At 47.7% G+C, this 24989-nt stretch overlaps 1 protein-coding gene across 4 annotated transcripts in view; it reads left to right on the top strand.

Moving 5' to 3' along the window:
• The first annotated feature begins 330 nt into the window (after positions 1–330).
• C1QTNF4 (C1q and TNF related 4) overlaps positions 331–24989 on the top strand; it is a 31671-nt gene continuing 7012 nt past the window's right edge. Inside the window, exon 1 of one of the 4 annotated variants that reach the window (XM_063944559.1) lies at positions 331–434. The gene's annotated coding sequence lies outside the window, so the exon portion shown is untranslated. Of the gene's footprint in view, positions 435–538; positions 667–24989 lie in introns of those variants that run through there. The other 3 variants (XM_063944561.1, XM_063944562.1, XM_063944560.1) reach the window with 3 other exon arrangements.

The raw sequence follows: 24989 nt of genomic DNA on the forward strand, positions 1-24989 counted from the left end.
GCAGTAGTGACCTGATCGCTGCGCTGCGAAAAACGGCAGCGTACGATCAGGTCGGAATGACCCCTTAATACACAGTAATATGAGGGAGCTACTATATATTCTGTGCAATCCTTTACTGTCTAAAACCATCTGAAGTCATGAAGTAGACATTAGTCGGCTGGGAGGATTTATTTTAAATATGTGTACAGTTTTAACAATACCTTTACTTAAATGGTGGGGCTATAGTCATCATTTCCTATAAGAACCTTCTCAGACTGCAAACTCCAGCTCTTTATTACCTGTCCATGATTTTGTGCTCTGTACAGGCGGACCCCCCCTCACTGCACCCTCTCCCCTCCAGCGCCCCCCTTCACAGCCCTGCACCAAATCCTTCTTCCCTGTGTCACCAACTACAGATAAAGACAGAAGACAAGTGACAGCCAGGAGCAGGACAGGTAGGTGCAGTGGGGTGGGTGCTGGGGGGTACCAAGGATACAGAAGGGCAGTGGGGGATGAGGCTCAGGGAAGCAGACAGCATCAATATATAGAGTGATGATAGCAGTATAAGGGAGGGGGCAGGGAAGGAGCTGCAAGGATGCTCTGTTACAGTAGCACTAGTTTCTGCAGTGGTACCTGCCCAGGGAAGAGACTTATAGGAATAGCATCCAACCTGCAGCACTGAACCAGGTAACTAGCCACAGATCATCCCTTTATTCTGTAACCCCGTCATCCTGCATTTATCTGGCTCAGCCTGTCTGTTCCTTGCACCCCCTGTGGCATCTGTTTTCCTGGCTGCCCCTTCTTATCAGCCTCGCTCCCTCCTTGGTGGAGAGACATTTTCTCTGGAGAGATCTGGCATTGATTGGCGTCACGTTCTAGTCACCCTCCTGTCCAGCAGCTATTCCACATGCCATCTTTCTTTTCAGCCTGACAGCGCAGGCAAGGTACCCCGGGACACAATCCCAGATGCCCTCATTCCTAGAGAATAATATTATCCTGATAATGGGAATAGTTGTCTGGTGTGACTGGATGAGTGTAACCGCACAACGCAAGATCATTTGCCAAACAGCCTTATTGTTAGAACATATCTATATATATGTGTGTGTGTGTGTGTGTGTGTGTGTGTGTGTGTGTGTGTGTGTGTATATATATATATATGTTATTTGCTGCATAAAAAGTAGTCTGCAAATTGTGACTATGTACTATTTGTATATTTGTATGCAGCAACTGTGTGTGTGTGTGTGTATGTATATGACATACAAATAGTGTGCTTTATACGTGTTTGTAGCAAATAAACACATAGAAGTGTGTATACCTGCTTGCACCATGTTCCTGTATAGTACATGTAACTGTATTATTATTATTATTATTATTATTATTAATGTGTATTTTTTCTTACTTTTGCAATTTACTATTAACATGTATTTTATACAAGCTGATTGTTGGGCGCCTCCGGTGACTGTTTGCTTTGGGCCCCTTAATTTCCCTACTCCAGCCTTGCATATATATACAACGTGTATATATATAATGCCTCTCTCACACTGAAACGTCTGACACGGGGAGAGAGATGCAGGAAGAGAGTCGGATACTTTACAACCTTGAAACGGTTAAAAAACAAGAACTTATGGTTAATTCATGACATGAAGGCAACACTAACAAACCCTCCCTTGTTACATTCCCCCCTTAGCTGGCGTTGTGCAGTGTGGCAGGAAATAGCGGTGAAAATAGGAAGGTTCAGTAACAGCTTCTGGGGCTGATACACAGAGCGTAGGAAATGGATATATTCTGTCCCAAATTATTATTATTATCCTTTATTTATATGGCGCCACAAGGGTTCCGCAGCGCCCAATTACAGAGTACATAAATAATCAAACAGGAAAACAGCAACTTACAGTTGATGACAGTATAGGACAAGTACAGGGTAAATAAACATAGTTACATCAGCAGATAACACTGGAATAAGTATCAGGAGGCAGAAGACTGCTGGATGTGGTACAGTTGAAGATTATTAAAGTAAGACAAAGGATAAGCACATGAGTGAAGAGGGCCCTGCTCGTGAGAGCTTACAATCTAAAGGGGAGGGGCTGTCAGTGCTGCGGAGGGATGAGCTTTATTTCCTTACACAAATGGGATGAATGAAAATAACACCTTGTATAATACACAACCACTTAGAGGACTATTTATCATATTGCGGCACTGTCGCTGTTTATCGCAGGGATAGAAAATCTTCTGTTGCTACAATTTACCCCCCAAAAAGTGTGTTGGGCAGCCGAGCGCAGTTCCGCTCCCTAGTGATACTGACTAGCAGCCAGAAGAAGACCCATATCACTTTGCAGGCCAGACTGCGCAAGTATAACCGGCTTGATAAATTAGTCCGTAAAAGCTTTTCTCTAGCTGTGATAAGGAACCATAGAAAATGTTCCAACGTTCTCTTTGGCCAATACGGAAATATAGGCCCTACAGAGAACCAGATTCAGAGCTGGGCGCAGTGTCGATGTTGAACACAGTAGAGTGATTTTTTTCCCACTGCGCATGCATCGGAGTTGCGCTGCGCATGTGCCGCAATGGCGGTCGAAGGGAGGATTCATTCACAAAGTGATTGACAGTCAGTGACAGTCTGTGGGCAGTAACGGGGGAGTGGTGACTTGGACGATGGCATGTTGCAGCTGTGTTGTGGGCGTGTCACTGCCCGCTACTGCGACCCCATACTCAGTCACAATAGCGCCGGCGTCTTAGTTCTGCTTGCCAATTTGCATGGCTATAGAGTTACTTAGAACTAGAAGATCGATGTTCCACTGATGTGCGTCTGATGGTAGCGCCTTCTTACAAAAGCAGTAGATCTGAGACACCCTCAGTGTGTCTCTCAATACAAATGTCAGCGGCTGCAGCATTTGCATATTTTCGCATAGCTGTGACGACATTTGCGCACGTCTCTGGATCAATCTCAGCTATTAATTACAGCTGTCAAAATATGATTTATCATTTAGACTCCTCATTAATCTGAAATAGCAGATAGGATTTGGGTCAGTGTTCATCTGAATCCTAAATGATGCATTCCCTAACCTATATATCTGCATATAGCGGGCTGCATTTGCCCAGTAAATAATTGCTATCTTGCTCAGACACAGAACAGGTCAGGCATCATCAAGCACCATATAACCAGTCTACTCTATACTGCGTGAGATTACCAGGAGATAACGTAATGTAGGCGCAAACTGGCACAATGCAGCCATATTAGTAACCAATCAGACTCCTGCTTTCCCTGCCTGTACTTGGCTACTTTTTGGACCTCTGGGAGACCCCAGAGGGGAATTGTACAGGACAGGTACTGGGGGTGTAATGATGCAATATTTGTAATCACTGTTGCATTGTACTGCTCAGCTATGTAAATCAGGTCATCACATGTATTTAGAGTTGGGCGCATTAATGCGGACAGCGCCGTCCTCAGACTTCCACCAGTGAGAGCATCTGTAATAGCTATTATCTGCATTTGCACCATCCGTATCCTTGGTGCAGGAGATCCGGCTGAATTTTAATGGCTCTCTGCATACGCTCACCTCTAAATACCCAGCAACTGTCAACATGGGACACTTACCCTATGTGCGAACACCCCATTACCACCCTGCTGCCACACAGTAACACACTTTTAGCCACTTGTGAGATGCACCCGAGATGAATTATTCATAATTGCTCTAAGCTGTGTATGCAGGCAGCGACACATGCACAGATTGCTAACAATATGAGACCTGTCTGCATTTGGAGTTGCATGCAGCACAGAATCAGGCCCACTTTTTGCTAGGACCTCTAGAGGTTGATTCTGAGTCTGGCGCAGAGACGTCCTGCTGTACATCTTTTGCAGCAGTCACGTTTGCGACTTTATGCCAATACTGCAACAAGCCCATCCCTGATGTACAGCCATGCGTCTGAGTGTGCAGGGACTGAGACGCTCACTTTGTGTGTCTTTGAACACTCAAATACCACCGAAGCTTGCATTAGCCCTATGCTAGGTGATCTTTTCTGTATGAGTATGACCTAAAGTGGGAGGAGTGACACAGCCTGGACACTCCCATAAGACAGGACATCTCCATGGGTCTGTGTAGCCACCTCTTAGTCACCACCTAGGAACAACAATGTATTTCTCAGGCCGTGGTTCTCAATCGGCCCTGCGACGTGGTATGCCAGTGGGACAAATGCCCAGTGCAATTTTTGTGTGACTTTGGGGGCATTTAGCAAAAATCAAATTTCCAGTGTAATCTGGGTGCAATGTTAGCATCCAATATAGCACTGAAGGATGCGATCTTACCAGCGCCAAGTATAAAGCGGCACTTGCTGGGACAGGGGCTCTGAAAGGAGCCCGTCCCTGCGATGTGCTCAGTGTAGAAGCTCTGCATACACTGTCCCGCTGACCACACATGCACAGTTACCATTTCCGGAGAGGGATCCGGGGAAACCCCTCTGCCGGCTAGGTTTGTAATGTGTGGCTCATAGGCTTAGCATTCCGCAAGTTGGAAAATCTGGCAGCATCGCATCCCCCATAGGGGTGGTCTTCAGTTTGCCTGTGGGCGGGCTCCCGACGACCAGCATACTGGCGCCGGAATCCCGACCGCCGGCATACTGACAGCTTTTCTCCATCTTGGGGGTCCACGACCCCCCTGGGAGGGAGAATAAATAGTATAGCGCGCATAGCGTGCCACCGTGTCCGCAGCGTGGCGAGCACAGCCAGCCCGCAAGGGGCTCCTTTGCATTCACCCAACTGGCGGTATGCTGACGGTCGGAATTCCGGCGCCGGTATGCTGGCCGCCGGGAGCCCGACCACCGGCATAACATACTACACCCTACTACCCCCATAGAACCCTATGGGTATGCAGCTGCCGGACGGAATGTTATACATTTGAGGGATACTAAATATTTGTGCCCATCACCCCACCACCCTCCGCCAAAAGCACCCGTTGACAACAAGCCGCAAAAATTTTTTTGATAAATGATCCCTGTGGCATATATGCAAATAAAAAACTGGTCCTAAGTGGGGTCCTGGAATCTGCTTTCCTGATCAATTGACCATCAAATTTCCAATATTGAGCACAGCCTCCCTCTGCCTGGAATCATTGGACAATAACATAGGGACACTTAGGGGTTTATTTACTAAAGGTCGATTTTTTTTATTTTTTATATTGATTTCAAATTTACTATGATCGATGTTGGGTTTCAGGGGCTAAAACACACATTTATACCACTCACATCGAATCAATAACCTGGGTTATTGACTGTACGACCTGGGTAGAGGTGCAGTGTGAAAGCACCAAAGTGAATATCACGGGTCGAGCAACCCTGCATTTCAACCAGAGTTAAAAGAAGGGTTAAACACGAGTCGGACCCAGGTCGTTGTGCAGTGTGAAGGCCTCTGACCCAGGATATTCAACCCGGTTCTCAGAAAAAGGTGCTGATTGGCTGTTTACATGTCTGCCCAGAGCAGTCCCCAGCCTGTCCTTTTATTTCCTCTGAAACCTCATCAATGTGAGCCAGAAAAGTCCATTTTAAATCACATCACAGTGTTTAACATGGGTGACCCGGGTTCAGCGTGAAAGGCACCAACCCGGGAATAACTTGGGTTGAAACCCTTAGAAGTCGATTCAGTAAGGTGCACTGCAGTATGTCTGATAATTTTAGAACAGCGGTAGAAATAAATGCTAAACCAGTTTTTTTCAGCATTCAATTCTGCTGGTGTTTTAAAACTATTGCGGCGTGATGTAAAAGAGTCCGAGATCGCAGGATGATCTCGGACTTTTTTTTTTTTTTTTTTTATGAGGCAACCACTTAAAAGTAGAGATGAGCGCCTGAAATTTTTCGGGTTTTGTGTTTTGGTTTTGGGTTCGGTTCCGCGGCCGTGTTTTGGGTTCGACCGCGTTTTGGCAAAACCTCACCGAATTTTTTTTGTCGGATTCGGGTGTGTTTTGGATTCGGGTGTTTTTTTCAAAAAACACTAAAAAACAGCTTAAATCATAGAATTTGGGGGTCATTTTGATCCCAAAGTATTATTAACCTCAAAAACCATAATTTCCACTCATTTTCAGTCTATTCTGAATACCTCACACCTCACAATATTATTTTTAGTCCTAAAATTTGCACCGAGGTCGCTGTGTGAGTAAGATAAGCGACCCTAGTGGCCGACACAAACACCGGGCCCATCTAGGAGTGGCACTGCAGTGTCACGCAGGATGGCCCTTCCAAAAAACCCTCCCCAAACAGCACATGACGCAAAGAAAAAAAGAGGCGCAATGAGGTAGCTGTGTGAGTAAGATTAGCGACCCTAGTGGCCGACACAAACACCGGGCCCATCTAGGAGTGGCACTGCAGTGTCACGCAGGATGTCCCTTCCAAAAAACCCTCCCCAAACAGCACATGACGCAAAGAAAAAAAGAGGCGCAATGAGGTAGCTGACTGTGTGAGTAAGATTAGCGACCCTAGTGGCCGACACAAACACCGGGCCCATTTAGGAGTGGCACTGCAGTGTCACGCAGGATGTCCCTTCCAAAAAACCCTCCCCAATCAGCACATGATGCAAAGAAAAAGAAAAGAAAAAAGAGGTGCAAGATGGAATTGTCCTTGGGCCCTCCCACCCACCCTTATGTTGTATAAACAGGACATGCACACTTTAACCAACCCATCATTTCAGTGACAGGGTCTGCCACACGACTGTGACTGATATGACGGGTTGGTTTGGACCCCCCCCAAAAAAGAAGCAATTAATCTCTCCTTGCACAAACTGGCTCTACAGAGGCAAGATGTCCACCTCATCTTCACCCTCCGATATATCACCGTGTACATCCCCCTCCTCACAGATTATCAATTCGTCCCCACTGGAATCCACCATCTCAGCTCCCTGTGTACTTTGTGGAGGCAATTGCTGCTGGTCAATGTCTCCGCGGAGGAATTGATTATAATTAATTTTAATGAACATCATCTTCTCCACATTTTCTGGATGTAACCTCGTACGCCGATTGCTGACAAGGTGAGCGGCGGCACTAAACACTCTTTCGGAGTACACACTTGTGGGAGGGCAACTTAGGTAGAATAAAGCCAGTTTGTGCAAGGGCCTCCAAATTGCCTCTTTTTCCTGCCAGTATAAGTACGGACTGTGTGACGTGCCTACTTGGATGCGGTCACTCATATAATCCTCCACCATTCTATCAATGTTGAGAGAATCATATGCAGTGACAGTAGACGACATGTCCGTAATCGTTGTCAGGTCCTTCAGTCCGGACCAGATGTCAGCATCAGCAGTCGCTCCAGACTGCCCTGCATCACCGCCAGCGAGTGGGCTCGGAATTCTGAGCCTTTTCCTCGCACCCCCAGTTGCGGGAGAATGTGAAGGAGGAGATGTTGACAGGTCGCGTTCCGCTTGACTTGACAATTTTGTCACCAGCAGGTCTTTCAACCCCAGCAGACTTGTGTCTGCCGGAAAGAGAGATCCAAGGTAGGCTTTAAATCTAGGATCGAGCACGGTGGCCAAAATGTAGTGCTCTGATTTCAACAGATTGACCACCCGTGAATCCTTGTTAAGCGAATTAAGGGCTCCATCCACAAGTCCCACATGCCTAGCGGAATCGCTCCGTGTTAGCTCCTCCTTCAATGTCTCCAGCTTCTTCTGCAAAAGCCTGATGAGGGGAATGACCTGACTCAGGCTGGCAGTGTCTGAACTGACTTCACGTGTGGCAAGTTCAAAGGGCATCAGAACCTTGCACAACGTTGAAATCATTCTCCACTGCGCTTGAGACAGGTGCATTCCACCTACTATATCGTGCTCAATTGTATAGGCTTGAATGGCCTTTTGCTGCTCCTCCAACCTCTGAAGCATATAGAGGGTTGAATTCCACCTCGTTACCACTTCTTGCTTCAGATGATGGCAGGGCAGGTTCAGTAGTTTTTGGTGGTGCTCCAGTCTTCTGTACGTGGTGCCTGTACGCCGAAAGTGTCCCGCAATTCTTCTGGCCACCGACAGCATCTCTTGCACGCCCCTGTCGTTTTTTAAAAAATTCTGCACCACCAAATTCAAGGTATGTGCAAAACATGGGACGTGCTGGAATTTGCCCATATTTAATGCACACACAATATTGCTGGCGTTGTCCGATGCCACAAATCCACAGGAGAGTCCAATTGGGGTAAGCCATTCCGCGATGATCTTCCTCAGTTGCCGTAAGAGGTTTTCAGCTGTGTGCGTATTCTGGAAACCGGTGATACAAAGCGTAGCCTGCCTAGGAAAGAGTTGGCGTTTGCGAGATGCTGCTACTGGTGCCGCCGCTGCTGTTCTTGCGGCGGGAGTCCATACATCTACCCAGTGGGCTGTCACAGTCATATAGTCCTGACCCTGCCCTGCTCCACTTGTCCACATGTCCGTGGTTAAGTGGACATTGGGTACAGCTGCATTTTTTAGGACACTGGTGACTCTTTTTCTGAGGTCTGTGTACATTTTCGGTATCGCCTGCCTAGAGAAATGGAACCTAGATGGTATTTGGTACCGGGGACACAGTACCTCCAACAAGTCTCTAGTTGGCTCTGCAGTAATGATGGATACCGGAACCACGTTTCTCACCACCCAGGATGCCAAGGCCTCAGTTATCCGCTTTGCAGTAGGATGACTGCTGTGATATTTCATCTTCCTCGCAAAGGACTGTTGAACAGTCAATTGCTTACTGGAAGTAGTACAAGTGGGCTTACGACTTCCCCTCTGGGATGACCATCGACTCCCAGCGGCAACAACAGCAGCGCCAGCAGCAGTAGGCGTTACACGCAAGGATGCATCGGAGGAATCCCAGGCAGGAGAGGACTCGTCAGAATTGCCAGTGACATGGCCTGCAGGACTATTGGCATTCCTGGGGAAGGAGGAAATTGACACTGAGGGAGTTGGTGGGGTGGTTTGCGTGAGCTTGGTTACAAGAGGAAGGGATTTACTGGTCAGTGGACTGCTTCCGCTGTCACCCAAAGTTTTTGAACTTGTCACTGACTTATTATGAATGCGCTGCAGGTGACGTATAAGGGAGGATGTTCCGAGGTGGTTAACGTCCTTACCCCTACTTATTACAGCTTGACAAAGGGAACACACGGCTTGACACCTGTTGTCCGCATTTCTGGTGAAATACCTCCACACCGAAGAGCTGATTTTTTTGGTATTTTCACCTGGCATGTCAACGGCCATATTCCTCCCACGGACAACAGGTGTCTCCCCGGGTGCCTGACTTAAACAAACCACCTCACCATCAGAATCCTCCTGGTCAATTTCCTCCCCAGCGCCAGCAACACCCATATCCTCCTCATCCTGGTGTACTTCAACACTGACATCTTCAATCTGACTATCAGGAACTGGACTGCGGGTGCTCCTTCCAGCACTTGCAGGGGCGTGCAAATGGTGGAAGGTGCATGCTCTTCACGTCCAGTGTTGGGAAGGTCAGGCATCGCAACCGACACAATTGGACTCTCCTTGTGGATTTGGGATTTCGAAGAATGCACAGTTCTTTGCTGTGCTGCTTTTGCCAGCTTGAGTCTTTTCATTTTTCTAGCGAGAGGCTGAGTGCTTCCATCCTCATGTGAAGCTGAACCACTAGCCATGAACATAGGCCAGGGCCTCAGCCGTTCCTTGCCACTCCGTGTCGTAAATGGCATATTGGCAAGTTTACGCTTCTCCGACGACAATTTTATTTTAGGTTTTGGAGTCCTTTTTTTTCTGATATTTGGTGTTTTGGATTTGACATGCTCTGTACTATGACATTGGGCATCGGCCTTGGCAGACGACGTTGCTGGCATTTCATCGTCTCGGCCATGACTAGTGGCAGCAGCTTCAGCACGAGGTGGAAGTGGATCTTGATCTTTCCCTAATTTTGGAACCTCAACATTTTTGTTCTCCATATTTTAATAGGCACAACTAAAAGGCACCTCAGGTAAACAATGGAGATGGATACTAGTATACAATTATGGACTGCCTGCCGAGTGCAGACACAGAGGTAGCCACAGCCGTGAACTACCGCACTGTACTGTGTCTGCTGCTAATATAGACTGGTTGATAAAGAGATAGTATACTCGTAACTAGTATGACTATAAAGAAAGAAAAAAAAAACCACGGTTAGGTGGTATATACAATTATGGACGGGCTGCCGAGTGCCGACACAGAGGTAGCCACAGCCGTGAACTACCGCACTGTACTGTGTCTGCTGCTAATATATAGACTGGTTGATAAAGAGATAGTATACTCGTAACTAGTATGTATGTATAAAGAAAGAAAAAAAAACCACGGTTAGGTGGTATATACAATTATGGACGGGCTGCCGAGTGCCGACACAGAGGTAGCCACAGCCGTGAACTACCGCACTGTACTGTGTCTGCTGCTAATATAGACTGGTTGATAAAGAGATAGTATACTCGTAACTAGTATGTATGTATAAAGAAAGAAAAAAAAACCACGGTTAGGTGGTATATACAATTATGGACGGGCTGCCGAGTGCCGACACAGAGGTAGCCACAGCCGTGAACTACCGCACTGTACTGTGTCTGCTGCTAATATATAGACTGGTTGATAAAGAGATAGTATACTCGTAACTAGTATGTATGTATAAAGAAAGAAAAAAAAACCACGGTTAGGTGGTATATACAATTATGGACGGGCTGCCGAGTGCCGACACAGAGGTAGCCACAGCCGTGAACTACCGCACTGTACTGTGTCTGCTGCTAATATAGACTGGTTGATAAAGAGATAGTATACTCGTAACTAGTATGTATGTATAAAGAAAGAAAAAAAAACCACGGTTAGGTGGTATATACAATTATGGACGGGCTGCCGAGTGCCGACACAGAGGTAGCCACAGCCGTGAACTACCGCACTGTACTGTGTCTGCTGCTAATATATAGACTGGTTGATAAAGAGATAGTATACTCGTAACTAGTATGTATGTATAAAGAAAGAAAAAAAAACCACGGTTAGGTGGTATATACAATTATGGACGGGCTGCCGAGTGCCGACACAGAGGTAGCCACAGCCGTGAACTACCGCACTGTACTGTGTCTGCTGCTAATATAGACTGGTTGATAAAGAGATAGTATACTCGTAACTAGTATGACTATAAAGAAAGAAAAAAAAACCACGGTTAGGTGGTATATACAATTATGGACGGGCTGCCGAGTGCCGACACAGAGGTAGCCACAGCCGTGAACTACCGCACTGTACTGTGTCTGCTGCTAATATATAGACTGGTTGATAAAGAGATAGTATACTCGTAACTAGTATGTATGTATAAAGAAAGAAAAAAAAACCACGGTTAGGTGGTATATACAATTATGGACGGGCTGCCGAGTGCCGACACAGAGGTAGCCACAGCCGTGAACTACCGCACTGTACTGTGTCTGCTGCTAATATAGACTGGTTGATAAAGAGATAGTATACTCGTAACTAGTATGTATGTATAAAGAAAGAAAAAAAAACCACGGTTAGGTGGTATATACAATTATGGACGGGCTGCCGAGTGCCGACACAGAGGTAGCCACAGCCGTGAACTACCGCACTGTACTGTGTCTGCTGCTAATATATAGACTGGTTGATAAAGAGATAGTATACTCGTAACTAGTATGTATGTATAAAGAAAGAAAAAAAAACCACGGTTAGGTGGTATATACAATTATGGACGGGCTGCCGAGTGCCGACACAGAGGTAGCCACAGCCGTGAACTACCGCACTGTACTGTGTCTGCTGCTAATATATAGACTGGTTGATAAAGAGATAGTATACTCGTAACTAGTATGTATGTATAAAGAAAGAAAAAAAAACCACGGTTAGGTGGTATATACAATTATGGACGGGCTGCCGAGTGCCGACACAGAGGTAGCCACAGCCGTGAACTACCGCACTGTATTGTGTCTGCTGCTAATATATAGACTGGTTGATAAAGAGATAGTATACTCGTAACTAGTATGTATGTATAAAGAAAGAAAAAAAAACCACGGTTAGGTGGTATATACAATTATGGACGGGCTGCCGAGTGCCGACACAGAGGTAGCCACAGCCGTGAACTACCGCACTGTACTGTGTCTGCTGCTAATATATAGACTGGTTGATAAAGAGATAGTATACTCGTAACTAGTATGTATGTATAAAGAAAGAAAAAAAAACCACGGTTAGGTGGTATATACAATTATGGACGGGCTGCCGAGTGCCGACACAGAGGTAGCCACAGCCGTGAACTACCGCACTGTACTGTGTCTGCTGCTAATATAGACTGGTTGATAAAGAGATAGTATACTCGTAACTAGTATGTATGTATAAAGAAAGAAAAAAAAACCACGGTTAGGTGGTATATACAATTATGGACGGGCTGCCGAGTGCCGACACAGAGGTAGCCACAGCCGTGAACTACCGCACTGTACTGTGTCTGCTGCTAATATAGACTGGTTGATAAAGAGATAGTATACTCGTAACTAGTATGACTATAAAGAAAGAAAAAAAAACCACGGTTAGGTGGTATATACAATTATGGACGGGCTGCCGAGTGCCGACACAGAGGTAGCCACAGCCGTGAACTACCGCACTGTACTGTGTCTGCTGCTAATATAGACTGGTTGATAAAGAGATAGTATACTACTAATATTATATATACTGGTGGTCAGGTCACTGGTCACTAGTCACACTGGCAGTGGCACTCCTGCAGCAAAAGTGTGCACTGTTTAATTTTAATATAATATTATGTACTCCTGGCTCCTGCTATAACCTATAACTGGCACTGCAGTGCTCCCCAGTCTCCCCCACAATTATAAGCTGTGTGAGCTGAGCACAGTCAGATATATATATACATTGATGCAGCACACTGGGCTGAGCAGTGCACACAGATATGGTATGTGACTGAGTCACTGTGTGTATCGTTTTTTTCAGGCAGAGAACGGATATATTAAATAAAACAAACAACTGCACTGTCTGGTGGTCACTGTGGTCGTCAGTCACTAAACTCTGCACTCTCTTCTACAGTATCACAGCCTCAGGTCAATCTCTCTCTCTCTCTCAACCCTAATCTAAATGGAGAGGTCGCCAGCCACGTCCTCTCCCTATCAATCTCAATGCACGTGTGAAAATGGCGGCGACGCGCGGCTCCTTATATAGAATCCGAGTCTCGCGATAGAATCCGAGCCTCGCGAGAATCCGACAGCGTCATGATGACGTTCGGGCGCGCTCGGGTTAACCGAGCAAGGCGGGAAGATCCGAGTCGCTCGGACCCGTGAAAAAAAACATGAAGTTCGGGCGGGTTCGGATTCAGAGAAACCGAACCCGCTCATCTCTACTTAAAAGGCATGGTTCTGGCTCATTTTTGTCCCTTTAAAAAAATGTCCAGCATCCGTACCTCCAGCAATCTCGGACTACAGTACATCCCGCCGTTGGTATTAAAACCCCCAATGATCAAGCTGTGCCTTAATAAACCTATGTGTTGGAACATACATCCCAACTGCTCCCAATAAGACATGACAGTCCTAATTTGAGGGGACTGTCCTCCCATACTGCTTGCAGGAAAGTTGGGAGATATGTCTCATTTCTGGTTGCGCCTTCATGTGTAGAAGCAACTAGTGCGCGCGGCATTGATGGGGTGTATGTATCAGTGGGGGACAGGGCCCCCTTCTTGTTCTGTCAAACTGAAGTTGGGAGTTATGTTTAGAATGCCAGCTAAGGAATTGCAGAGAAGCGCTGATCTAGAGACCACAGCTAATTGCTGATTGGCTATTGCAGTCAGCACCTAAGACATAAGTTCCTTTGTGTGTCACTTCTGCTATCACACCGATATGTCTTCATTAGTGTAAGTAGCACAACAGAGATGTTGGCTTTGCTTACTCAACCAAAGAAGAAATGTTAAGACAGGGATTTCCTGCGGCAATTAATCACAAGGACTGCAGGTCTCAGTGGGGAAGAACATACCACGCTGGGTGGAACTCGTGATGTGAGATAGGTTCCATGCTTGACCTGCTGATTTTATGCACTAGACAGGGCGAGGCACAGCTGGATGGGAGCTAGGCCTTGATTCAGAGCTAGACTACCTGCAGCACTCCAACTGGTGTGTGGAACTACAAGTCCCACATTTTTGTGCTCATTTGTAACGGGCTGTAATTACATTATTACATATAACACTCCTGTGTGTGAAATCCCATTACGACTGGCAAAATTGCATTGAAGTGTCCAAAAAAAAAAAAATCAATGGAGGAATAGGGCAGAGGCTCTTGTGTTTGGCCCAATACTGCCTTCATATATCAACCTCCGGACTGCACTCTGCGATGGGATATGCCACAGAAGCTCAAATGTCAATGGTCACAATTAATGACAACTTTTCCTTTGTTTTCTTCTAAAATACCAAATCCTCCAACAGTGCCGAGCCGAAAACCGGTACAAATAAGGGAAGGTGTGTGGTCACAGCTAAAGGGGCATGGCTAAGTGGCGCTCTCATAGGCTTTACTAGGAATGGGAGATGCCGAAAATCGGTACAAAGACACTTTTGGTGAGTACAGACCATAAAAATTAGGTACTATACAGGGGTGTATCTATGGGTCTGAGTGCCCCTGGTGAAGTAAGGAACTGGCGCCCCCCACCTCCCCCACCAAGGGACACAGATGGGGGATTTACAGATAGGCTGAGGTCAGGAACAATAGGGGAGAATTACAAGGAGGGTGTGGGTAGGGACAATGAGGTGGAGGGTTTACAGGGAGGCTGAGGTCAGGGACACTGAGGGGCAATTACAGGAGTGTGTGGGCAGGGACACTGAGGGGGTATTACGAGAGGGTACAGGCAGGGACACTGAGGTGGAATTACAGGAGGGTGTGGGCAAGGACACTGAGCGGGGAGTCACAGGGAGACGGAGGTCAGGGACACTAAGGGGGAATTACAGTGAGGGTTTGGGTAGGGAAAATTAGAGGGAGGGGCTACAGGGAAGCTGAGGTCAGGGAAACTTGAGGGGCAATTACAGGGAGGGTGCAGGAAGGGACACTGAGAGGCAATTACTGGAGTGTGCAAGTAGGGATACTGAGGGGGAGTCACAGGGAAGCTGAGGTCAGTAACACTGAGGGAGAATTACGAGGAGTGTGCAGGCAGGGACACTGAGGGGGAATTACGAGGAGTATGCAGGTAGGGACACTGAGGGGGAATTACGAGGACTGTGCAGGCAGGGAGACTGAGGGAGAATTACAGGGAGGGTGCAGGCAGGGACACTGAGGGGGAATTACGAGGACTGTGCAGGCAGGGACACTGAGAGGGAATTACGAGGAGTGTGCGGGCAGGGACACTGAGGGGGAATTACAGGAGTGTGCAAGCAGGGATACTGAGGGGGAGTCACAGGGAAGCTGAGGTCAGTAACACTGAGGGAGAATTACGAGGAGTGTGCAGGCAGGGACACTGAGGGGGAATTACGAGGACTGTGCAGGCAGGGAGACTGAGGGAGAATTACAGGGAGGGTGCAGGCAGGGACACTGAGGGGGAATTACGAGGACTGTGCAGGCAGGGACACTGAGGGGGAATTACGAGGAGTGTGCGGGCAGGGACACTGAGGGGGAATTACGAGGAGTATGCAGGCAGGGACACTGAGGGGGAATTACGAGGACTGTGCAGGCAGGGAGACTGAGGGAGAATTACAGGGAGGGTGCAGGCAGGGACACTGAGGAGGAATTACGAGGACTGTGCAGGCAGGGACACTGAGAGGGAATTACGAGGAGTGTGCGGGCAGGGACACTGAGGGGGAATTACGAGGAGTGTGTGGGCAGGGACACAGGGGGAATTACGAGGACTGTGCAGGCAGGGACACTGAGGGGGAATTACGAGGACTGTGCAGACAGGGACACTGAGAGGGAATTACGAGGACTGTGCAGGCAGGGACACTGAGGGGGAATTACGAGGACTGTGCAGGCAGGGACACTGAGAGGGAATTACGAGGAGTGTGCAGTTAGGGACACTGAGGGGGAATTACGAGGACTGTGCAGGCAGGGACACTGAGAGGGAATTACGAGGACTGTGCAGGCAGGGACACTGAGGAGGAATTACGAGGACTGTGCAGGCAGGGACACTGAGAGGGAATTACGAGGAGTGTGCGGGCAGGGACACTGAGGGGGAATTACGAGGAGTGTGTGGGCAGGGACACAGGGGGAATTACGAGGACTGTGCAGGCAGGGACACTGAGGGGGAATTACGAGGACTGTGCAGGCAGGGACACTGAGGGGGAATTACGAGGACTGTGCAGGCAGGGACACTGAGAGGGAATTACGAGGAGTGTGCAGTTAGGGACACTGAGGGGGAATTACGAGGACTGTGCAGGCAGGGACACTGAGAGGGAATTACGAGGACTGTGCAGGCAGGGACACTGAGGAGGAATTACGAGGACTGTGCAGGCAGGGACACTGAGAGGGAATTACGAGGAGTGTGCGGGCAGGGACACTGAGGGGGAATTACGAGGAGTGTGTGGGCAGGGACACAGGGGGAATTACGAGGACTGTGCAGGCAGGGACACTGAGGGGGAATTACGAGGACTGTGCAGGCAGGGACACTGAGGGGGAATTACGAGGACTGTGCAGGCAGGGACACTGAGAGGGAATTACGAGGACTGTGCAGGCAGGGACACTGAGGGGGAATTACGAGGACTGTGCAGGCAGGGACACTGAGAGGGAATTACGAGGACTGTGCAGGCAGGGACACTGAGAGGGAATTACGAGGAGTGTGCAGGCAGGGACACTGAGGGGGAATTATGAGGACTGTGCAGGCAGGGACACTGAGGGGGAATTACGAGGAGTGTGCAGGCAGGGACACTGAGGGGGAATTACGAGGAGTGTGCAGGCAGGGACACTGAGGGGGAATTACGGTTAGGGTGCTGGTAGGGACACTGAGAGGGAATTACGGGGAGGGTGCGGCCAGGGACACTGAGAGGGAATTACAGGAGTGTCTGGGCAGGGTCACTGAGGGGGCAGTTACAGGGATGGTGCGGGCAGTGACACTAAGGGGGAATTACAAGGAGGGTGCAGACAGGGACACCGAGGGGATATATGCACACACACATACAGGTAAAAACCCCTCTCTAGGTGTGATTGCGCTACATGTCCCAGCAAATCCAATTGACAAGGTGTGCTGGGACTTGTAGTCTCAACACAGCTGGATAGGCAGTCACTGGTCTAGATACCTCTCCATACAGAGCTCTTTGTAACCTGTGGTCCAGACTGCCAGGATAGACCATGCAGTGCAGCTACAGTACCGCAGAAAATGAGCAGGTATGCTCACGCTTCACTGCTGACTGGTGCTGAGTGTAGTGGCTTGTGTTTGGTGATTATTGCTTTTCTACAAAAGAAATGCTATATGGGCAGGAGATCAAATACGTACGTTTGTAATTCTTTAGAATATTCATCAAAGAGCTCATAGAAATAGTAAGAAGATTATCCTTCTGACTTATGTTGAGAAAAACCTTTGGTATAACTCCTGTAAATACTTTATGAAATATATGTTCAGGCATGAAATATTTAAGTAAAAAGAAAAAGTGAGATATAAATATATATATATATATATATATATATATATATATGCATGCATCCAAAATGAACGGCACTCAGAGACTGTCATAAATGCAAAGGTATGTATTGAAGTATATCTATTTATATATATATATATATATATATATTTTTTTTTTTTTTTCATCTTTAAATAACAAGTTAAGAACCTTTTAAACATGTATCTGGTCATATCTCTCTGGAGGGGGTCTCAACAAATGTGGCTGTTACAGGTTCACAACTTAAGACTGTCATTTCATGTCAGAAGAGGGTGGAGAAGGAGGGGGAGGATGTCACAGTGCACAAAGCTGGATTACATTTAAATGTACTCATGCTTGTGGAGCATGTATTGTATGTCTTGACACTGTACATATTCCAGAACAAAATGTACATAAGTCCGAGCAATGCAATGTCATCTGTGTGTCAGTTGAATATCCACTTGCTACTGAGTAGGCATTCCTGGGTTATAGCAGGGTATTCTCACGTAGGCAAAGTTCAGTGCAGGTGAGTTGAAACAATTGCAGTCCGCAGGGTATGTAAATATGCTTATTTTGAAATGCAACTTTTGCAAGTCTGCGCCAATAATGATGACATGTATCAAACCAAGCATACAGATAAGAGTCGGATTCAACACAAGATAAGAAATAATAACAATACTGTAGTAGTAATAATAATAATATTAATAAATATATATGTATAACTACGCATAAGGACGAATGTATTCACTTTTTCCCATGAATGCACCAGGCTCTTTGTTACACAGACTTTCAGCATGTCATGCAAAGACTGGGTGTCTGAAAGAGGGGACAGGATGTCACTTCCAACGGTTCTCTGCTCACTACACTGTGTCATGTGACTGAGGTTGCCATGGTAACCATATAAATGTGCTGAATTTTCAATTTTTTAATACCAGTCTGAAGAGACAAAACAAGAAGAAAATGGAATTGTAACCCACTTCTTACAGCCTGCCACAGCCGTTAAGTGAGAAAAGCACAATTTATTTGTCTAAGTGGTTGCTGTACTTAATTTCATTCACCTTAGGTTGTTCTATGAATTCTCCTCTCCCCAGTTGTTGGTCAGAAGTTTCATGGTTCAGTGACAATATTTTACCTGAATGTTCCAGCTATTGGCCATCGTAACACGACTTAGGGGCTGAGTCACATGCTGCTGCGATTGCTTTAGGGTCCTTTGTCGTAGTTCCACCTGTAACTTTATGCTAATGCTAGTATCAGCCCTTCCCCTGGGGTACAGCCGCACGTCTGAATGCAGAAGGGCTGGAAGGCCCACTTTGAGTGGCTACAGTCACTAACGGTATGCTGTTATGTGACTGGCGGTCGGGAGACCGCCGGTCACGATACCGACGCCGGGATCCCGAACACTGAATAGCCCGCCGGTTGGCATGCCGACCAAAAGTCCATGACACCCATAGAGTGGGAATAGAACCTGTGGCGAGTGCAGCGACCTACCGAGCCCTCAAGGGACTTCGCTGCGCTTGCCCCCCCACCCCTGGCGTCCATATGGTGACCGAACCCAACCCGTCGCTAACATCAGGAGGACAATTGGTACATGCACCAGCCCCATCCTAGTAGAGCAGAGTATTGTACACAGTGTGACCGATTAAGCACCAGTCCACAACCACTCCCACGACATGCCACCAACAATCCCATAAGTATGAATATCTCTGTGCACCTGCATAGCCACCTGCCAGTCACTGCCCAGGAATGCCTAATACATTCCAGAGTTAGTGCTCACTCTGTCCTGTGACTCACACACCATGGAACGCATGTGCCGCGCCGCCCGCTCAGAATGTCCACTGGAGTACGACCTTCCCTCGGGGATCTCCCATATAGTGGGTGACTATGCTTTAAAAGCACGCCTAGGTTTGTTAAGAGGTGGAGGATGTGGCATCCTCTTGATGTGCGCTGGTTGGACCGTCTAGGTGCTGTGTACCAAGGCAGTTCGGACTGCGCAGCCTGTACACGTTGTAAACATAATTTCTCACAAAATGCTGTTACTTCAAATTCAGATTTCTGTCCGCATCTCTGTTAGGACATGAACCTATAAAATGCTGCTGTTTTAACTCGTATTCCCCATTTTATAGTAGTTTAAACTTTTTTTTTTGTAGTATGTAATACATCAAATATTCCATATTTCTCTATCGTCCTAAGTGGATGCTGGGGTTCCTGAAAGGACCATGGGGAATAGCGGCTCCGCAGGAGACAGGGCACAAAAGTAAAGCTTTTACAGGTCAGGTGGTGTGTACTGGCTCCTCCCCCCATGACCCTCCTCCAGACTCCAGTTAGATTTTTGTGCCCGGCCGAGAAGGGTGCAATTCTAGGTGGCTCTCATAAAGAGCTGCTTAGAGAGTTTAGCTTAGGTTTTTTATTTTACAGTGATTCCTGCTGGCAACAGGATCACTGCAACGAGGGACAGAGGGGAGAAGAAGTGAACTCACCTGCGTGCAGGATGGATTGGCTTCTTGGCTACTGGACATGAAGCTCCAGAGGGACGATCACAGGTACAGCCTGGATGGTCACCGGAGCCACGCCGCCGGCCCCCTCACAGATGCTGAAGCAAGAAGAGGTCCAGAATCGGCGGCTGAAGACTCCTGCAGTCTTCTTAAGGTAGCGCACAGCACTGCAGCTGTGCGCCATTTTCCTCTCAGCACACTTCACACGGCAGTCACTGAGGGTGCAGGGCGCTGGGAGGGGGGCGCCCTGGGAGGCAAATGAAAACCTTTAAAAAGGCTAAAAATACCTCACATATAGCCCCAGAGGCTATATGGAGATATTTACCCCTGCCTAAATGTACTAAATAGCGGGAGACGAGCCCGCCGGAAAAGGGGCGGGGCCTATCTCCTCAGCACACGGCGCCATTTTCTGTCACAGCTCCGCTGGTCAGGAAGGCTCCCAGGTCTCTCCCCTGCACTGCACTACAGAAACAGGGTATAACAGAGAGGGGGGGCAAAATAAATGGCAATATATCAATATAAAAGCAGCTATAAGGGAGCACTTAATCATAAGGCTATCCCTGTCATATATAGCGCTTTTTGGTGTGTGCTGGCAGACTCTCCCTCTGTCTCCCCAAAGGGCTAGTGGGTCCTGTCTTCGTATAGAGCATTCCCTGTGTGTCTGCTGTGTGTCGGTACGTGTGTGTCGACATGTATGAGGACGTTATTGGTGTGGAGGCGGAGCAATTGCCAAATATGAGGATGTCACCTCCTAGGGGGTCGACACCAGAATGGATGCCTTTATTTGTGGAATTACGGGATAGCGTCAACTCGCTTAAGCAGTCGTTTGCCGACATGAGGCGGCCGGACACTCAATTAGTGCCTGTCCAGGCGCCTCAAACACCGTCAGGGGCTGTAAAACGCCCCTTGCCTCAGTCGGTCGACACAGACCCAGACACAGGCACTGATTCCGGTGGTGAAGGTGACGAATCAACCGTATTTTCCAGTAGGGCCACACGTTATATGATTTTGGCAATAAAGGAGATGTTACATTTAGCTGATACTACAGGTACCACTAAACAGGGTATTATGTGGGGTGTGAAAAAACTACCAGTAGTTTTTACCGAATCAGAAGAATTAAATGACGTGTGTGATGAAGCGTGGGGTGCCCCGATAAAAAACTGCTAATTTCAAAGAAGTTATTGGCTTTATACCCTTTCCCGCCAGAGGTTAGGGAGCGCTGGGAAACACCTCCTAGGGTGGACAAAGCGCTAACACGCTTATCAAAACAAGTGGCGTTACCCTCTCCTGAGACGGCCGCACTTAAAGATCCATCAGATAGGAGGATGGAAAATATCCAAAAAGGTATATACACACATGCAGGTGTTATACTACGACCAGCTATTGCGACTGCCTGGATGTGCAGTGCTGGGGTAGTTTGGTCAGAGTCCCTGATCGAAAATATTGATACCCTGGACGGGGACAATATTTTACTGTCGTTAGAACAAATAAAGGATGCATTTCTTTATATGCGTGATGCACAGAGAGATATCTGCACACTGGCATCACGGGTAAGTGCTATGTCCATTTCGGCCAGAAGAGCTTTATGGACACGACAGTGGACAGGCGATGCGTAGAGGAGTTATTTGGGGTCGGTCTATCGGATTTGGTGGCCACGGCTACGGCCGGGAAATCCACCTTTCTACCTCAAGTCACTCCCCAACAGAAAAAAGGCACCGACTTTTCAACCGCAGCCTTTTCGTTCCTTTAAAAATAAGAGAGCAAAGGGCTATTCATATCTGCCACGAGGCAGAGGACGAGGGAAGAGACAGCAACAGGCAGCTCCTTCCCAGGAACAGAAGCCCTCCCCGGCTTCTACAAAAGCCTCAGCATGACGCTGGGGCTTCGCAAGCTGACTTGGGGGCGGTAGGCGGTCGTCTCAAAAATTACAGCGCGCAGTGGGCTCACTCGCAGGTAAATCCCTGGATCCTGCAGATAATATCTCAGGGGTACAGGTTGAAATTAGAGACAGAGCCACCTCGCCGTTTCCTGAAGTCGGCTTTACCAACATCCCCCTCAGAAAGGGAGACGGTTTTGGAAGCCATTCACAAGCTGTATTCTCAGCAGGTGATAGTCAAGGTACCTCTTCTACAACAAGGGAAGGGGTATTATTCCACTCTTTTTGTGGTACCGAAGCCGGATGGCTCGGTAAGGCCTATTCTAAATCTGAAGTCCTTGAACCTGTACATAAAGAAGTTCAAGTTCAAGATGGAGTCACTCAGAGCAGTGATAGCGAACCTGGAAGAAGGGGACTTTATGGTATCCTTGGACATCAAGGATGCGTATCTCCACGTTCCAATTACCCCTCACACCAGGGGTACCTCAGGTTCGTTGTACAAAACTGTCACTATCAGTTTCAGACGCTGCCGTTTGGTTTGTCCACGGCACCTCGGGTCTTTACAAAGGTAATGGCCTAGATAATATTTCTTCTTCGAAGAAAAGGCGTATTAATTATCCCATACTTGGACGATCTCCTAATAAGGACAAGGTCCAGAGAACAGCTAGAGATGGGTTTAGCACTATCTCAAGAGGTGCTAAAGCAGCACGGATGGATTCTGAATATTCCAAAATCCCAATTAATGCCGACAACTCGTCTGCTGTTCCTGGGGATGATTCTGGACACAGTTCAGAAAAAGGTTTTTCTTCCCGAAGAAAAAGCCAAGGAGTTATCTGACCTGGTCAGGAACCTCCTAAAACCAGGAAAGGTGTCTGTACATCAATGCACAAGAGTCCTGGGAAAAAATGGTAGCTTCTTACGAAGCAATCCCTTTCGGCAGATTCCATGCAAAGGGATCTGTTGGACAAATGGTCAGGGTCGCATCTTCAGATGCACCTGCGGATAACCCTGTCGCCGAGGACAAGGGTATCCCTTCTGTGGTGGTTGCAGGAGGCTCATCTATTGGAGGGCCGCAGATTCGGCATGCAGGATTGGATCCTGGTGACCACGGATGCCAGCCTGAGAGGCTGGGGAGCAGTCACACAGGGAAGAAATTTCCAGGGAGTGTGGTCGAGCCTGAAAAAGTCTCTTCACATAAGCATTCTGGAACTAAGAGCAATCTACAATGCTCTAAGCCAGGCGGAACCTCTGCTTCAAGGAAGACCGGTGTTGATCCAGTCGGACAACATCACGGCAGTCGCCCATGTAAACAGACAGGGCGGCACAAGAAACAGAATGGCAGAAGCTGCCAGGATCCTGCGCTGGGCGGAGAATCACGTGATAGCACTGTCAGCAGTATTCATCCCGGGCGTGGACAACTGGGAAGCAGACTTCCTCAGCAGACACGACCTTCACCCGGGAGAGTGGGTACTTCATCCAGAAGTTTTCCACATGCTATTAAACCGTTGGGTAAAACCAATGGTGGACATGATGGCGTCTCGCCTCAACAAGACACTGGACAGTTATTGCGCCAGGTCAAGAGATCCGCAGGCAATAGCTGTGGACGCGTTGGTAACACCTTGGGTGTACCAGTCCGTATATGTGTTTCCTCCTCTGCCTCTCATACCAAAGGTATTGAGGATTATACGGCAAAGAGGAGTAAGACTAGTGTCTCCGGATTGGCCAAGAAGGACTTGGTACCCGGAACTTCAAGAGATGGTCACGGACGATCCGTGGCCTCTACTTCTGAGAAGGGACCTGCTTCAGCAGGGTCCTTGTCTTTTTCAAGACTTACCGCGGCTGCGTTTGACGGCATGGCGTTTGAATGCCAGATCCTAAAAGGAAAAGGCATTCCAGAAGAAGTCATTCCTACCTTGATAAAGGCAAGGAAGGAAGTCACCGCGAAGCATTATCGCCGTATTTGGCGAAAATATGTTGCGTGGTGCGAGCAGCGGAGTGCTCCGATGGAGGAATTTCAACTGGGTCGTTTTCCTACATTTCCTGCAATCAGGATTGTCTATGGGTCTCAAATTGGGATCTATTAAGGTTCAAATTTCGGCCCTATCAATATTCTTCCAAAAAGAATTGGCCTCAGTCCCTGAGGTCCAGATTTTTATCAAAGGAGTACTGCATATACAGCCTCCTGGGGTGCCTAAGGTGGCACCGTGGGATCTAAATGTAGTTTTAGATTTCCTCAAATCCAATTGGTTTGAACCACTAAAGAATGTGGATTTGAAATATCTCACATGGAAAGTGACTATGTTACTGGCCCTGGCTTCGGCCGGGAGAGTATCTGAACTGGCGGCTTTGTTTTATAAAAGCCCTTATTTAATTTTCCATTCGACATAGGGCAGAGCTGCGGACGCGTCCGCATTTTCTCCCTAAGGTGGTATCAGCGTTTCACCTGAACCAGCCTATTGTAGTGCCTGCGGCTACAGACGACTTGAAGGACTCCAAGTTGTTGGACGTTGTCAGAGCCTTAAAAATATACATTTAAAGGACGGCTGGAGTCAGAAAATCTGACTCGCTGTTTATACTGTATGCACCCAACAAGTTGGGTGCACCTGCTTCTAAGCAGTCGATTGCTCGTTGGATTTGTAACAAAATTCAACTTGTACATTCTGTGGCAGGCCTGCCACAGCCTAAATCTGTTAAGGCCCATTCCGCAAGGAAGGTGGGCTCATCTTGGGCGGCTGCCCGAGGGGTCTCGGCATTACAACTCTGCCGAGCAGCTACGTGGTCAGGGGAGAACACGTTTGTAAATTTTTACAAATTTGATACCCTGGCAAAGGAGGACCTGGAGTTCTCTCATTCGGTGCTGCAGAGTCATCCGCACTCTCCCGCCCGTTTGGGAGCTTTGGTATAATCCCCATGGTCCTTTCAGGAACCCCAGCATCCACTTAGGACGATAGAGAAAATAAGAATTTACTTACCGATAATTCTATTTCTCGGAGTCCGTAGTGGATGCTGGGCGCCCATCCCAAGTGCGGATTATCTGCAATACTTGTACATAGTTATTGTTAACTAATTCGGGTTATTGTTTAGGAAGCCATCTTTCAGAGGCTCCTCTGTTATCATACTGTTAACTGGGTTTAG

The sequence above is a fragment of the Pseudophryne corroboree genome, chromosome 11, assembly GCF_028390025.1.
Source record: "Pseudophryne corroboree isolate aPseCor3 chromosome 11, aPseCor3.hap2, whole genome shotgun sequence".
NCBI classification, from domain to species: Eukaryota; Metazoa; Chordata; class Amphibia; order Anura; family Myobatrachidae; genus Pseudophryne; species Pseudophryne corroboree.